The 16,721-nt window shown below is 42.0% G+C and overlaps 1 protein-coding gene and 1 long non-coding RNA gene across 10 annotated transcripts in view; both read left to right on the top strand.

The window, feature by feature from the left end:
* The window catches only part of FMNL2 (formin like 2), a 330,828-nt gene that overhangs the window by 56,236 nt on the left and 257,871 nt on the right, over positions 1–16,721 (top strand). The gene's annotated exons all lie outside the window — the stretch shown is intronic.
* Positions 4,212–11,693, top strand: LOC146395916 (uncharacterized). Its single transcript, XR_014829030.1, has 2 exons — positions 4,212–7,969; positions 8,261–11,693. It is a non-coding gene; the product is annotated as an uncharacterized LOC146395916 (long non-coding RNA).

Raw genomic sequence — 16,721 nt, forward strand, 5'->3', positions numbered from 1 at the left:
TTTAACTTTTTTACATAATCAAAAAAATTTAAGTTTCTGATCATTTTTGTTGCTATTTTGAATGTAAGAATGTCACTGCTAAAGATTGAATCCAAAATACGCATGATTTGTTTTAGCTTTATAAACTTATGTTTTAAAGAATTAATTTTTTTTTTTCATCTGGAATTTATTTTGGTGTGCAGTGGGATTCGGAGGTTGAACTTTATTTACTTCTTTCCAAGTAGCAAACCAGTTGTGGATTGTTTTTGAACACTCAGTTTGTACTGGGTTCCCAGCTATGCTTGGGGTGGTTTTGACCTCAGCCTTGCCCATGGTAATGTCCACACTTTGCATTTATGTGCTTGAAGTACACCACCAACTTGTGACGAAAGTTCCACTTAGTTCTTCTTGGCTTGTCTGTTTCCCATTTGAACAGGCATTTATAGGATAGTCCATTGGAACCCCTGTAGGCATCGTAGATACATGTGGAAATAGTTGTTCTCTAAAAAAAAAGTTTGTTTTACATAGATACAATTTTTTCTTTTTCTTTTTCTTTCTTTCTTTTTTTTTTTTTTTTCTTTTTTTGTTGTACCTATGGCATACAGAATTTCCTGGGCTGGGGATCGAACCTGAGACCTAAGCTACTGCATTGACAATACCAGATCCTTAACCTGCTATGCCACAAGAGAACTTCCAGAGATAAATATTTTAAATGAAGAATGACAATTTATCTCTTGTACTATGAAAGAAACGTGCAGCTAATAGTTTATATTACAAAATTTTATCTGCTGTTTTTTTTACCTTTGGAAAATACTGTACTTAAATGTAAGAAAATAACTGATCACAGGATGTCCTGTAGAGTTCGGTAATTACCTTTTATTTCGTCAGTGTAAGTGTGGTGAAATGACTGAAAATACAATTTGAGGATAAGCAAAAATCTGTTGTACTGAAAATTGGAAAAGTAGAATTTCGGGAATGGCTTTCTTATTCTTGAGACTTAAAAACTTATCTGCTCTCAGTTCAGTTGATAACAAAGAATAGATAGAATGCTTTTATTTTCTGATAGCACCAAGCTATTACTGCTGGACGAAAATATTACTAGAGTGTCAGTGATGGGTTTGTCTTATTTTCCCACAAAGCTGTAATTTTTACACATTGGTTCAAATTCCTTTGCTGATTCTTTGGTTCACAGAAGAAAAAACCCTGCTGCAGAACTTCTCTTGATCCCTTGGTACCAGCAGTTTGAGTGTCCTTTCAGACTTAGGCATGTCTGTATGTTCAGACTGAGTTGCCATGGTGCTGGGTGACATGAAATGACAAACCCCATGAAGGACTTAAAGAGATGAGTAGTGCTTGCGATACAGATGATGGAAACGTCAACTTGCCAATGAGTTCTAGGTGGGAGGTTGAATGAAATGCCCTAATTCAGAGAGGAAGAATTCCATTCCAAGGTGCCTTGAGTTTGAGTGAGATTCATTGCTTGACTGTGTCCCAGATGGGCTGCTAACCTCACTTGAGAAACTAGTGGTAGTTTCGTGTCTCCACAGTGGTCCACAACTGCCATCTGGACGGATCTCTTAAAAGTAAAATTCCATGTCATCTTTCACCTTGAAATTTGAAACCTGTGTTTGTATCACGCTAGACTGCAGTGACAGACGTAGAATTTTTGTTCAACATCCCCCATTCTCTGCGAATTTGGAGAAAAGGAGGGATGAGTTAAAAATCAATAGGCTCACATGAAGTGAGAGGGCAGTGTGGAAATCTCCTTGAATTCCTATTTGTGAGCCAATTTTATTTTTATAGGCCTCTAACGGAAGACAGCTTGTTCTTTGGGTAATTGGCCCAGGCTTTGTCCTCTTCTTGTAAATATGTTTCAACCAAAGACCCAACTGTGAGATGAATAGGAAAATAAATTTGAGAAGTAAAAGAAAATTTTTTTTTTCTTAACATGAAAACAACAGTCATGTGGAATCTTCCATTTTTTTTTTTCATTTGTTTTTGATTCTTATGAGCTGCTTTCAGAGTCAGAAAGTCATTGCTTAAGTCTGTTACTAGAGAAAGTAAATGGGATTCTGAAGTCTTTAATGTGGTTCTGTAAATGTAAGCCTTGTTGTTCAATCAGGGCATTTCTGCAAAAGTGAACTCCTGCGCCTGCCTCTCTCCCGCCCTCTTTCCTTTTAGTCTTAGATCTAGACTAAGCATTCGAATCACCATCACTAAGTATTTCCACATTGGAAAACAAGAGGAACTTGGCTGGATACAGTTCTGGTTTTCATGGAAGGGAATTACTTTTCTCTTCTCTGCTTTTGAAGTCATATACTGTATACTTGCTATTTAGGCTGGACAGGCTTGAAAAGTCAAACAAGAATGAGTCTAGCTACTAAATTTAGAGAACTGATTCATAATTTCTTGATCTTATATAGTAGGCACTATTGTCATTGACCATTTCATTGTTTCAACACTTGCCAGTTAAGAATGAAGTCCAAGTCCCCTGCCTGACTGTCTGTGGCTCTGAAAATTCATGTCTATGTGTCCCATTCACTTCTGAAGAAACAAGGGTAACCAAGTGTCCATAGGTCTTGGCATAGATAGGTCCTGCTATGAGCAAATTTTGGTACTTCTGCAAGCATTTCAGCATTCAGACATTGTCTCATTTTCTTTAATTCTCCCAATTAACAAGTATGTTTTTATTTAAGATGAGCTTTAACTCTTGTTTCCTTGATATTTTCCAAGCCCTCTTCCAAATATTGTTAAAATGAGATTTAGAATAACTGGGAAATGACTTTTATTGTAGATGTCACATAAGGATAAGTTTAAGACAAAAGAACATTTCCATTTGCCATTTGCTTATTCTCAAAGAGAAATACCTAAATTGCATCCTTTTTGCAGGTTCACTCCCTGGCCTTGCTCAGTGGGTTAAGGGTCTGACATTGCCTGAGCTGTGGTGTAGGCCAGCAGCTACAGCTCTGATTCGACTCCTAGCCTGGGAACTTCCATATGCCACAGGTGTGGACCTAAAAAGCAAAAACAAAAAACCCCAAAAAAAAACAAAAAAAAAACAATCCTTTAAAAAAAATTGTGGCCTCCTCTGTATACCACCCCATCCTTATTTCCGAAGCTCTCTGAATTCCTGTTTGCCTTAAGGAATCATAAGACCACGGAGGTGCAGTGTACTTGGCATGTTTAGTATTCTACAAATTTCCAGACTAAATATATTATTCTTTCTGTGGCTCATCCAGAGGACGTCGTCATCTCTTAAGTTTGCAATTAGCACTGTTCTAAAATTGGCTGATGGAAGACAATATACTAAGGTAATGTATGTTTTGGATTTAACATTACTTTACTTACGGATGTTAGATTGGACCTAATCCTGCTTCACCTGGGATATTCAGGAAGGAAAGTTGAAAAAAAACATACTTTTAATTCATAAATTACTAATGGAAGAACTTGGTAACTGGTGGTTTGGAGAATTTAAAAAAGAAATCATAAGAACAGATGACTCACCTGGGTAAGTTGCCTGGAAACCAGATGGGGAGAATGGAAGGGGAGATTTGGGGAAATTGTGTGAATAATTCAGCCTTTTGTTTTACTTTCAAGCCATTTAGATTAGGTTGGGTTTTTGGATGTCAGAATTACCTGCAGGAATTTTACGTGAACTTTGCAGAGTGAATGTCCAAAGGGAGAAGTTTAATTTTCCAGTGTACTGTAAGTAAGACAACAAATAAACTGAGCCGTCCATGCTGGGATGGGTGAGAGAGCACTTCCAGGCTGTGAATCTCAGGTAACTTAACTCTCTCTTCCCTCTCCTTTTCTCCCTCGCTTCCTTCTCTTAGTCCTTCCATTTGTCAAGGTAATTTGTTAATTACTTCTAGTAATAAAAAGCCATGGAGTATAATTTACAGCATGGTGACTTTAATTAATACTGTATTGTATATTTGAAAGTTGCTAAGTGAATAGATCTTGGAAGTTCTCATCACAAGAAAAAAATCTGGAGAGTTTCCCATTGTGGCTCAGTGGAAATGAACCCAACTACTTTTACTTTGCCGAAAAGTAGCCATAATATAGCCTATCTAACTTCTCATTCCCTTGTAGTTTTTCCCTGAGAGCTGGCATTGGTAAAAAGCCTCAGCCTATTTGTCCTCTGGCCTGAGAACTTGCCAGGGAGGGTAGGGGGGAGAGGAAGCCTGGTATTTAATCACTGTTGTCTCCCAGGGCTACATAAATGTCTGGCCTGTGAATAGGGAAAATTCCACATTATAGAGGCAGTGGGCTGAGTGGAAAGAACTTGGCGTTTATAGTCGAGACTAGTTATATGACTTGAGGCAAGACACTTAATTTATCTGATCCTTATCAGTAAAAGTGAAATAATAGCTGTTCAAAGAGATGGGAGATATGTAAGTTACATAGGAAGTAAAGTGCTTTATATGTTGCATGGTACACATGGTAGGTCCTCAGGAAATAAATTTCTTTCCTTCTTGGCCTTCCTAATTAGAATTTTGGATGACTAAATTCACATTCAGGTAATACTTTTTTTTTCTTTAGGGCCACACCCACAGCATAAGGAAGTTCCCAGGATAAGGGTCAAATCAGAACTACAGCTGCGAGCCTATGCCACAGCCATAGCAATGTGGGATCCAAGCTGCGTCTCCAACCTACACTATAGCTCATAGCAATGCCGGATCCCCGACCCACTTAGCAAGGCCAGGGATTGAACCTGCATCCTCATGGAAAATAGTCAGGTTCATTTCCACTGAGCCATGACGGGAACTCTCTCAAGTGATATTTTTTGAGCAGTTAACAGTGTCAGACTTTTCTAAGCCTTGAGAGGGGTAGAACATGAATAGTGTCTCTGTGTACACAGACACTGTTTTGAACCACATGCACATTTTATCAGTTTTAATCTTCTCTACATGTCTGTGAGATATGCATCATTATTTCCAGTTTCTAGATGAAGAAAGAGGGTAGGGAATTTATCTGAGGTTACGCAGGTAGTAGGTGGTGGAGTTGGTGGAGACAAAAAGAGAGAAACTTGGGAATTCCCTGGTGGTCTAGTGGTCTAGCCACTGTTGTGGCTCGGGTTTAATATCTGGTCTGGGAACTGAGATCTCACATCAAGCTGCTGTATACCACGGCCAAAAAAAAAAAAAAAAGAAGAAGAAGAAACTGAGTGATGTAATACAAGGCTCAATATGGCACTTACTCTAAGAGAATGAACCATCAACAAAATGAAAGGGCAACCTATGGGAGAAAATATTTGCAAATCATGTATTTGGCAAGAAGTTAATAGGCAAAACACATGAAGAACTCTTATAACGAAATAGCAAAAAGCTAAAACAATCTGGTTTAAAAATGGGCAGAGGACCTGAATAGATATTTTTCCATAGAAGACCCACAGATGGCCAATAGGTATATGAAAAGATGCTCGACATCACTAATCATCAGGGAAATGCAAGTCAAAACCACAATGAGATATCACCTCTTACCAGTCAGAATGGTTATTATCCAAAAGACAACAAATAACAAGTGTTGGCAAGGCTGTGGAGAAAAGGGAACCCTCATGCACAATTGTAAACTTGTGCAACTACTGTGGAAAACAGTAAAGAGGTTCTTCAAAAGGTTAAAAATGGAACTGCCATGTGATCCAGCAATCTCGAATCTGGGTATCTGAAGAAGGCAACTTGAATTCAGAAAGATAACATGCATACCTATATGTTCATTGTAGTATTTACAACAACCAAGATATGAAAGCTCCTTAAGCACCCATCAATGGATTAATGGATAAAGAAGATGTGGGGGTATATACAGTGGAATATCATTCAGCCATAAAAAGCAAATAGTGACATTTGGAAAAATTTGGATGGACCTTAAAGGCATTATACTGAGAGAAATGTCAGAAAGACAAATACTGTGTGCTCTCAGTTACTGGTGGAATTTCAAAAACGAAACAAAATAAATCTGAGCTCATTAGGTACAGAGAACAGATTGGTGGTTTAGAGAGATAGGGGCAAGATGAGGAAAGAGGGCCAAAAAGTACAAACTTCTAGTAATAAAAAGCCATGGAATATAATTTACAGCATGGTGACTTTAATTAATACTGTATTGTATATTTGAAAGTTGCTAAGTGAATAGATCTTGGAAGTTCTCATCACAAGAAAAAAATCTGGAGAGTTTCCCATTGTGGCTCAGTGGAAATGAACCCAACTAATACTTGGGTTTGATCCCTGGCTTTGCTTGTGGGTTAAGGATCCGGTGTTGCTATGGCTCTGGCGTATGCCAGCAGCTGTAGCTCTGGTTCGACCTCTAGCCTGGGAACTTCCACATGCCTTGGGCGCAGCCCTAAAAAGCAAAAAAAAGAAAGAAAAAGAAATTTTGTAACTTCATGGTGATGGATAACTAGACTTACTGTGGTGATTATTTTGAAATACAGTTGACCCTTGAGCAATGGGGCTTTGAATGGCATGAGTCCACTTATTTTTTTTTCAATAACTAGAACTAATAGCTAATACTAGAAATTACACAGTCCCTGGTTGGTTGAATCTGTGATGTGGATCTGTGAATATGGAGGGCCGATGATAAATTCTATATGGTTTTTGACTGTGCAGAGGGTGGGCACCCCTGCCCCCAGAAGTGGTTCAAGGGTCAACTATGTATACAAATATCAAATCACTATTTTGTAGTGATTTTACATCTGAAATTAATAAAATGTTTTATGTTAGATTCTGTCCCAGTTTTTTTTAAAAAGGTGACAATGACCAGATGATTTAGAAGAGCAAACAATTCTGTTTGGGTTGGGTGGGAAAACTAGGAAAGGCTTCAGGGAGAATGTTACACTGAGCTGGGCGTAGAAGGAACAAGTGCACGGTGGAGGGGTATAGATGGATCTGGAGAGAGAAGGAAGTGGTGCTCGCAGAGGTAGGAAAGCTGGGGGTGGTGCCCGGAGTAGCAGACGGCTTGCTTGGCTTTATGAGGAATTCTGGAAGTGGCCCCTGGACACTGGTGTGCAGATTCCAGACCTGAGGGGGTTTGGGGGGAAGGCTTCCCTGGCCTATGGCTGCGTTGTGACTGTGGTGGAGGCTGAATACTGACAGAAGTCAAATCAGAAGCCAGATGACTATGCCAAAGAAAAGGTGTGCATGTGGCAGAGTAGTGGAAAGTGACCCAGTAGGACATGAGTTGGAATGTTTGAAGTAGTGGTGCAAGGGGAACCTGGAGAATTCCGTGAGCCAAGGATGGTCTCTACTGTATCTCTTTAATAAATGCTGGAGTTTTTGGACATGGGTGAGAGTACCGTGTTCAGTGTTCTTTTCATGGTCTTCACAATGAGTAGGAGACAGAAGGCTGCATGGGTAACCTGAGGTGTGGTGTTGGAAACATGGAATCCTTAGTGCTGGTTTAGACTGGAAGAATCTAATAGTCTGTGAAGATTTTTCGGAAGGTTGGGAAGCAGGAAATAGTGACAAAGTGGGGATTAGGCTTGAGGAAGATGGAGTATGGGGATGGATCGCATTGTTTTGACTTTTCAGACAGGCATTTGGGTTGGTGCTTTTGTATCTGGTGGTGGAATTCATAAGGCTTTGCAAATCATGTGGAGGCTGGGAAGGAGGAAGGAGTTTAAAAAAAAAAACTTTCATGGAGTTCCCGCTATAGTGCAGTGGGTTAAGAACCTGACAGCAGCGGCGTGAGTCACTGCCGAGGAGCAGGTTCGATCTCCAGCCCGGCACAGTGGGTTAAAGGATCCGGCACTGCTATACCTGCAGCTTGAATTCAGTCCCTGGCCCAAGACTTTCCATATGCTGAGGGTGCAGCCATTAAAAAAAAAAAAAAAAAAAAAAAAAAGACCTGCATGTTTTTAATACTGGGTTTATTCATTTAATAGAGATTTGCATGAGTTCTTTGTGCCAGACCAAGTGCTAGGTAGTGAGTGTGCAGAGCTGAGCAAAACTGTGTGCCTGGATAGGTGGGGAGGAGGAATGGAGTAGGTGGCTCTGAGGTTTTTTGTTTTTTTTTGTTTTTTTGTTTTTTGTCTTTTTGCTATTTCTTCGGCCACTCTCACGGCATATGGAGGTTCCCAGGCTAGGGGTTGAATCGGAGCTGTAGCCACCGGCCTACACCACAGCCACAGCAACGCGGGATCCAAGCCGCGTCTGCAACCTACACCACAGCTCACGGCAACGCCGGATCCTTAACCCACTGAACAAGGGCAGGGACTGAACCTGCAACCTTATGGTTCCTAGTCGGATTCATTAACCACTGCGCCACGATGGGAACTCCCGGCTCTGAGGTTTTAAACCTCTGTCATGGGGAAAGTGGTGAGGCATTTTCTGAAATGGTAGGTAGTTGCTCAGAGTTGGCTTGGAGGCCCTGGTGATAAAATTTTTGATAACTTGAATTTGAGGTCGATCATGGCAAGTAAACAGTTATAAAACTAGATATCATGGGGGAGTTCCCATTGTGGCACAGTGGTTAATGATTCGACTGGGAACCATGAGGTTGCGGGTTCCATCCCTGGCCTTGCTCAATGGGTTAAGGATCTGGTGTTGCCGTGAGCTGTGGTGTAGGTTGCAGATGCGGCTCAGATCCCTTGCAGCTGTGGCTCTGGAGAAGGCCGGCAGCTACAGCTCTGATTTGACCCCTAGCCTGGGAACCTCCATATGTTGTAGGCACGGCCCTAGAAAAGACCAAAAAAAAAGACATCATGGGCTATAAGGTTGGAGATGGTGATCAATGAGAGTAGATCAGAAAAGAAGTCATGTAGAATTTCAAGGGAAGAGGACAGACAGAAGACAGGACCTTGTGAGCAAAGCTTACATTTTAGGGGGCAGAAAGAAGATGCTATGAAGAGAGGATTAAGGAGGAATCAGTGTAGCTTACTTAGGTTTTTCTCCATAGATGTTTTCTAAAGCAGTTTTGGAGTTTCTTGTACAGCTTTAGAACAAGGCATCTTAAGCAGTAGTTTGGGCTAGATAATTGTTGCATGTTGGGGGAGGAGGGGGGGTGCTGTATGTAGAATGTTGAGCAGCATCCCTGACCTCTGCACAGATGCCAGTGGGTAGCACTGGGCAGCACCTTCCCCTTCCAGTTACGCCAATCAAAAATGTCTGCAGACATTTCCACATGTGCGAGAAGGGGCCCGATCACCCATCATGGAGAACTATGGCTTGAGAGGTTTTTCTTTCCCAAACCAGAGCCAGGGAGGAATGATGGGGCAGACAAAGCCAGCAAAAGGTTTGACCCTTAGTATTCTGGGCTGCAAGTGTTTTGTGACTTGGTTCTCAAGAAAGTCGCCGATAGGAAAACATTGAAACTTACATTGTGAAGGGGTTTCTTGTACCAGAGGAGGTGTGGGCTTGCAAGCAGATTTCATTTCAGCTCTCAACAGGCCTGTGCCTGTGATGTGACTATATGTGTGGATATCCATGTCGGGCAGAGTAGGGGAACTTCAGCTCTGGAAGTTTGGGGAATTTATCAGTTTCAAAAAGCATATTATTTTACAGAAGTCCTTGTGCAGTTCTTCAGTGTTTTTAGGAAAAACCATTCATCTAACTGGGTCCTGTCAGAGAAAAAGATGTGTGTCTTAGTAATGATACGTAAAAAAAGTTCACATTGAACACCTTGCCAAGTGAGTGGACACAAGCGGCGTGCGTGATTCCAGTGGTTTCTCTGTACCCAGCACACTCCCTTTCACCTGTAGATGAGTTAACTGGACTTGAATTGAGATTTTGGCTGTCCTTTATGCTTGAGGAGTTCTTCCTTTTTGATCTTGAAAGAGGAGGAAAAAGTGCTGGGAGGCAGAGAGCGATAGCGAAATCAGCGCACAATATCAAAGGCCAAGTTCATGAGGATGTCAGGAGTGTCCATGCTTTCACATGGAGCCTGTATTTTCAGGTTGACTGTGGATTCAGGTGTGTTTGTGAGGCAGCAGAGGGGGGAGGGTCCTGATTTTTGGCTGGGGCCATCTTCCTCCTCCCTGCAGTTTTGCAGGTGCTCCCCTCTTGCCTTTGAACCTCGGATTGTTTTCTGACAGGTGCTGGATGAAGAAGTGGTTACTGGGATCCTTTGCCCTGCTAAGCTATTCATGGGGATGAAGAAACTGTCAGAAAGAGAAGTACATGGCCGGGGTGGGGGGCGGCGGCATGGGAACTGTTTCTAAGTAGTGTCAGTTATTGTGCTTAATCCTTTAAAAGCCTATAAATGCTAAGAGTTGTTCTCATGTATAAAAAGTGGTGCAAAAAAGCAAAGAGCTATGAATGCGTGTGCTCTCACTGGGGGGTGGCCTCAGCAGGCCACGCAGACCCTTAATTCCAAGTGGGGATTGGTGGGGAGAAGGCTCTGGGGAACCTTTGCCTTGACGAAGGACAGGAAGTGCCCGTTACACCTCTGGCCACCAAGTAAAATCTGGACTACTAAGTATGGTCCAGCTCTTAGCTGAAGCAGGATTAGACTCCAGCAGAGTTCTGCCTTTAGGACCTTGAGTGATATCTTTAGTCCTTGAGGATGGGAGAGTGAAGGGCCAAAAGGGGACACGGTGGGCAGCTGCTGCCGAGGTGAGCTGGCAGGGCCCCATCCCTTCTTTCTTGCTCACCACTCTCTTATTCCCTCCTCTGTACCTTTGTGAAATAAAGTTCCTACTGTCAAACAGTTTCAGATTTATGGAAAAATTGAAGAGGTAGTACAGAGAGTTCCCATATACCCTGCACCCAGTTTCCATATTATTGACACTTTACTTTAGTGTGGTACATTTGTCACAATGAGCCAGAGTTGATACATAATTAGTAACTAAAGCCCCTACTTCATTACTTAGTTCTTACCTCATGTCCTTTTTCTGCTCCTGGATCCCATCAAGGACACCCTATGACACTCAGTCTTGTCTCCCTAAAGCTCCTTTTGGTTTCTTAGTCCATCCATGTTGCTAAAAATGATGGTATTTTGTTCTTTTTAATGGCTGAGTAATATTCCATTGTGTATATGTACCACATCTTCTGGATCCACTCCTCTGTCGATGGACGTTTAGGTTGTTTCCATGTCTTGGCTATTGTAAATAGTGCTGCAATGAACATTGGAGTACGTGTGTCTTTGCGAATTGTGGTTTTCTCTGGATAGATGCCCAGGAGTGGGATTGCTGGATCAAATGGTAGTTCTATTTTCAGTTTTCTGAGGAATCTCCATACTGCTTTCCAGTGGTTGCACCAATTGACAATCCCACCAACAGTGTACTAGTGTGCCTTTTTCTCCACACCCTCTCCAGCACTTACTGTTTGTAGACTTTTTGATGATGGTCATTCTGGCTGGTGTAAGGTGGTACCTCAGAGTGGTTTTGATGTGCATTTCTCTAATAATGAGTGATGTTGAACATCTTTTCATGTGTTTCTCGGCCATCATGGATGGAGCTAGAAACTATCATGCTAAGTGAAGTCAGCCATACAATGAGACACCAACATCAAATGCTTTCACTGACATGTGGAATCTGAAAAAAGGACAGACGGAACTACTTTGCAGAACAGATGCTGACTCACAGACACTGAAAAACTCATGGTCTCCAGAGGAGACAGTTTGGGGGATGGGGGGATGTGCTTGGGCTGTGGGATGGAAATCTTGTGAAATCAGATCGTTATGATCATTATACAACTACAGATGTGATAAATTCATTTGAGTAATTTAAATAAATAAAAATTTAAAAATAAATAAAATTTTTATTGAAGTATTAAAAAAAAAAAGCTCCTTTTGGTTTGACAGTTCTTGTCATCTGATGACCTTGACGATTTTGAGCAGTACTCATCAGGTATTTTGTAGAATGCCCCTTGGCTGAGATTTGTTTGATGTTTTTCTCTGATGGTTGGACAGGGTCGTGGGTTTTGGGGAGGAGGACCACAGAGGTCAAGGGTCATTTTTTTACCACATGTCAAGGGGAACATGACTCATCCTTGTTATGTTGGCCTTGCTCACCTGGCAGAGGTTGCAATTGCCAAGTTTCTCCACTGTAAACTGTAATTCATACACCGCCGCCCCCTTCTTCCTTTGCACGTTGCAAATTTGGGAAGGGAGCCACTTTGAGTAGTGCACACTTAAGGAGCAGGGGAGGGGGGTGGGCAACCCTGCCTTGAGAATGGAGAATTTCATAAATTATTTGGAATTCTTGTGCTTGAGAGATGTGCGGCTCCCTTCCCCTCCCCCCTTTATTTAGTCAGTAGTTTATTTATCTCAGTATGGACTCATGGATATTTTATTCTTTGGATTATATATAGTCCAGCACTGTTTTGTCTGGATTGTTCCAGCTTTGACCATTGGAAGCTTTCTGATCGGCTCCTATGTCCCTTTAGCATACGTTCAGGTTCTATATTTTGGAAACTCTTCCTTCCCTTCTGGCACTGCAGGTTCCTTTTTGACTTTGGATGTGCTCTTGTGATGCTTTGTGTCCAGTGTGGAGTAGTGGCAGATCACTGGCCGAATGGCCTAGAAGTTCCAGTTTCTCTTCGGCTCAGTCGACCAGTTCTCCTCACTTTGTGACTCTGTTGTCTCTAAAATAAATGCACCACTAGTGTATAGCTCACAGAGTTGTACAAATCAAATGAATGTAAGAGGGTTTTACCATGTGGGTTATCACCCCCCCCTTTGGACATTGAAGCATGTCTTCTGATTCCTTCTCTGCATTTTCCACGGCAGCAGTACGTGTTTGTTGACTGAACCAGTGCTCGTTCAAGGAATGCAACTCCTGTACTGTGTTTTGTCAGTTGTTTGACCAATTTAATGTCAAAGCTTTTCCTTTCCTACATAAACATTTTGTCTTTGGAGTTAATTATCCTTTATCCCCTCACCCTGCATAGCGTAGCATTGGGTCACAGGTACTCACATCTGCTGAGAAGACAATACTGGAGAAAGTGGATACCAAACTGATTTTAAATAGGAAAAAAAAAAGACTATAAATAAACTTTGTGGGTAGTGTCATTTCCTCTTTTTTTCTTAAAATGATCTCTGTTGCTTATATCAGTAGCTTGCTTGTGATGAGCGAATGACTGAGTAAATGCCTGGTGGGAACTGCATAGAATTCTTTTTTTGTGTGTGTGTGTCTTTTTAGGGCTGTACCCGTGGCATATGGAGGTTCCCAGGCTAGGGGTCGAATTGGAGCTGTAGCCACCGACACGACACCACAGTTCACAGCAACACCGGATCCCCAGCCCACTAAATGAAGCCAGGGATGGAACCTGCGTCCTCATGGATACTAGTCAGATTTATTTCCCTGAGCCACGATGGGAACTCCATAATTCTGATTGAAGTTAGGGCTTCAGAAGAGTTACTTCTTTGGGTATTTCATCAGTGAGTTCTCCTGGACTCCATTTGGCAACGTGGTGGTGGCGTTAAACACGGCGAAGGTAAAGGAGAAGCCCTGTTCATGTTGTTAAGTCCAGTAGGGAGTCAGGGTGCAGTCAGCCACTGTCCCTAGAGGAGGTGCAGGATAGATGTATATTTGTAAACACCTAAATACATAGCGTGTATACGAATTAAAAACATCTTTTTGAGGAGAAGGAGATGGTCAGATGTGATATATTAGAAATAACACGCTCCAAAATAACATGAACTGGAGGACACTGCACGTTGCTGTTTCTCAAAGGGTCGGGTTTGGCAATGACAAGGTAAATGGGACCCTCCCTCTGGGTGACAGTCCTGGAGCGCTCAGGACCCCAGCTACTACTCATTCTCTTCACCTCTGCCCTTTTAAAAAAAACCTATCAGGGATTCTTACTGGTGGTTGTTCATTCCTGCATCTGCAGGGCATGGTTGGTAGCAGACACATTTCTGTTCTGACATGTGGGGAGAAGGGGTGGGTGCTTGGAACAGAAGGCGGTAAGGGGCAAATTGTTGGTGGTCTTGGTGGTACTGGGAAGCTGCTTGGTCCATAGAGCATCTAGTTGCTCGTATGGACTCAGGGGTTCTAGAAGTAGTTCATTCACTCTTTCTGCCGAAGTGAATGTGGGCATTACTATTAAAAAAGCTGGATCAGGAAGGGCTTGCGAAGCGAAGATCCTTCTGACTTGCAAAGCATCCTTTTTTTTTACCCCCTGTAGTGAGTTTGTCTTCTGTCCTCTCTCGGAAGCCGGTCTGGTTCCTGTCCTCTCACTGACCAGTACCTAGAATGTCAACAGAATGACTCATGTTCCCAACATCCTGTCCTTGTTCTGGAGAAAGGGAACTGTTTGCCTTTGGAAAACACAAAGCTTACCTCTGTGGAAAAACCCTGAAGCGAGCATTGCTTTGACACACAATTTTCCTTATGTGATGTCTGATTGTGTGTGAGTCTGTGTGTGTGAGACTTAAAGAAAGAAAAAGCAACTGTTGGGTTTTCCTGAGTCTACTGTGTGTGCATGAGAATTTGAAAGCTTTAGATAGGGGAAGGCCCTGGGCAAGTCTTACCTCTTGGGACTTTACTCAGAAGGGGGCTGGATTGGACTGTTGCTTTTGCTGTCTTAAACTTGGAAATTTTGTGGGTGTTATATATCTATGAAAGCATGCTGTGCATCTACTCCACAGTGATCCAGAATGTCTGCAATGTGGGCAAATCCTTAGCCTTTAATTCCAGTATTACAGAATATAGGCGTATGTTGTTGCCCTGAATGTTGTTTTAGTTGAAGAGGGGTTACCTTAGTTCTAAAGTTACCTTCCGTGTTTAGTAGTATCTGAGGGAGGAGAGAAAGAGTAAGGTTACTACTGGGCCAGCTTTGGGCTAGAGGTGGTGTTACAGCAGAGAGAAGGGCTGTGGAACGAGGAAGAAAGCAATTAGTGTGTGTGAGTTATGGTCCCATCATTTGATTTCCCATTTCAGTGGTCATAAATGCTGTGGTTGAAGCTATTTGGCAAGTTCTGTAACTATGATACTTTCAATTCCTTCCACAACCCACACTTTCTCATTTCAGAGTCTGGCTTTTATGAGGGTAGTATAACTTTTGTCTGAATGCTGTTAGAGATTGAATCACTGCTTTTGCCATTGTTATTTCCTTTTCACAGATGAGAATCTGAGTCTTCGAGAGCTTAGGTAACTTGCCCCAAATTACACAGCTGGTGTAGATAGGTCCTCAGACCCTAACTTCAGAGTTCATGCTTTAACCACAGTACCTTCCAGGTGCTGCATTTTGAGTATATGTTTTATTTATCCCACTTTCTTACTGATTTGAAGTTCAGTGTTCTCTTTTTTCACCCTACTCTCTCGTGCCTGGCATAGGACCATAATAGAAACATTTTTATCAATAAGTTAAAGGTAGTGAATGGTGAACTGAAAGGGAAAAAGAAAAGCAGAGGCTTCTCTGAGTCACTTATTTGTTCTCTTTGTAATCTTGGGCAAAAAAAAAAAAATTCTTTTTTTTCCACCTGAAAAAGTAGGGAAACTCCTATTTGCTGCGCTGGGCTATTGTGACATTAGAAGGAGTGTATTAAACTCCCTGCATAGTGCTTAGCACATAATAGGTAATGAGCTGTTGCCCTTATGGTTATGTTGCTGTTAAGTTAATACAAACCTAAAATGTGGCTTTTTTTTTTTTTTTTTTAAATCCCCCTAAGGATAGAACATGTCATTTCTCCTAAATGTCTGCTGCCCTCAGGGAATTCTCAGTAATGGGATGAGCATATCATCCTCAGAATAGGAGGGCTTAATGTTATCTGATAGCATTTCTTTTGATGCCGTTTTTCCCCAGTGTTCAGGGAAGCTCATGTAGCCGGAGGCGCTGCCGAGTATTAGCCTCAGCCCTGCCTGCTGACGGCTGGCAGGGCCTCTCTTCTGGGATTGGGATGAAGCTTGCATGGTAATCAGTTTCTCTTCTACATGCCTCCGTCTCCTCTCATACATCGCAGTTCACTGGAAAAGTCCCTAGAGCTTTTCCTCTGAGAAAGGATGGCCCAGTGGCCAGAAGTGGCCTGTGTATTAATTGGAGAGGAGCCCATTTTTATTCCCTTGGTGGCGTTTTGGCATCTGAATTTCTATCTGGACGTTGAGTCTGTTGGCTCCTGCTGCTGCTCTCACCAGCCATCCCCTTTCTGTGCTCGGAAGCAACTCAGGTGCACATCCAGGGCCTGGGTTAGCCTTGTTGGTCTGTTTCATCTATCTTAGGAACAGACCTCCTTTCCTTCAGTTTCTGGAGGAATAGGTTTTCCAGGCAGAGAAAATGTATCACAGGGTTGAATTAATTTAAAAAGATCACCAGTGCAGTACCTGGCACATAGTAGATGCTTAGTAGATGGAAGAAACTATGGATGGCTCCAGTTGCTGTCCAGTACCTGGGGTCTGAGGGATCTGTTTGTAAAGGATGAGAATTACACTCAATGACTTGGGTTGGACGATGACTCTTGGAACTGAGTGACACATGCGGGTGGGCAGGTGCAGGGAATAGGGATGGATTTGGAGACTCTCAGTAAGTGGATTAGGGTGGTCCCCAATTCAGAATAAGGTGCATACTTGAAAATGACTTAACAGAGAGCTTGGATTAGTTTCTCCTTGTAGAATAATTGACAGATATTAAATAGTTGTGATAGGTTATAATATATACCTCTTTTTATCTTCAAAAAACTTATTTTTTAAAAACGCTTTAAACAGTGTATCTACCTGTTTCATAGCCTAATGTTCTCTTCTGTGTTTTTGTTGTGTTGCATTTTTGAGGATGAGTGAGTAAGCTTTGCCAATTGGTTTATAAAGCGTATGAATTTTAAGTCTTTATGACTGGATCACTTTGCTGTACAGCAGAAATTGGCACCACATTGTA

The sequence above is a fragment of the Sus scrofa genome, chromosome 15 (genome assembly GCF_054392235.1).
Source record: "Sus scrofa isolate SSC_HxYL_T2T_F1_AM1 chromosome 15, Sscrofa_HxYL_maternal_Yorkshire_Landrace_v2.0, whole genome shotgun sequence".
Classification (NCBI taxonomy): domain Eukaryota; kingdom Metazoa; phylum Chordata; class Mammalia; order Artiodactyla; family Suidae; genus Sus; species Sus scrofa.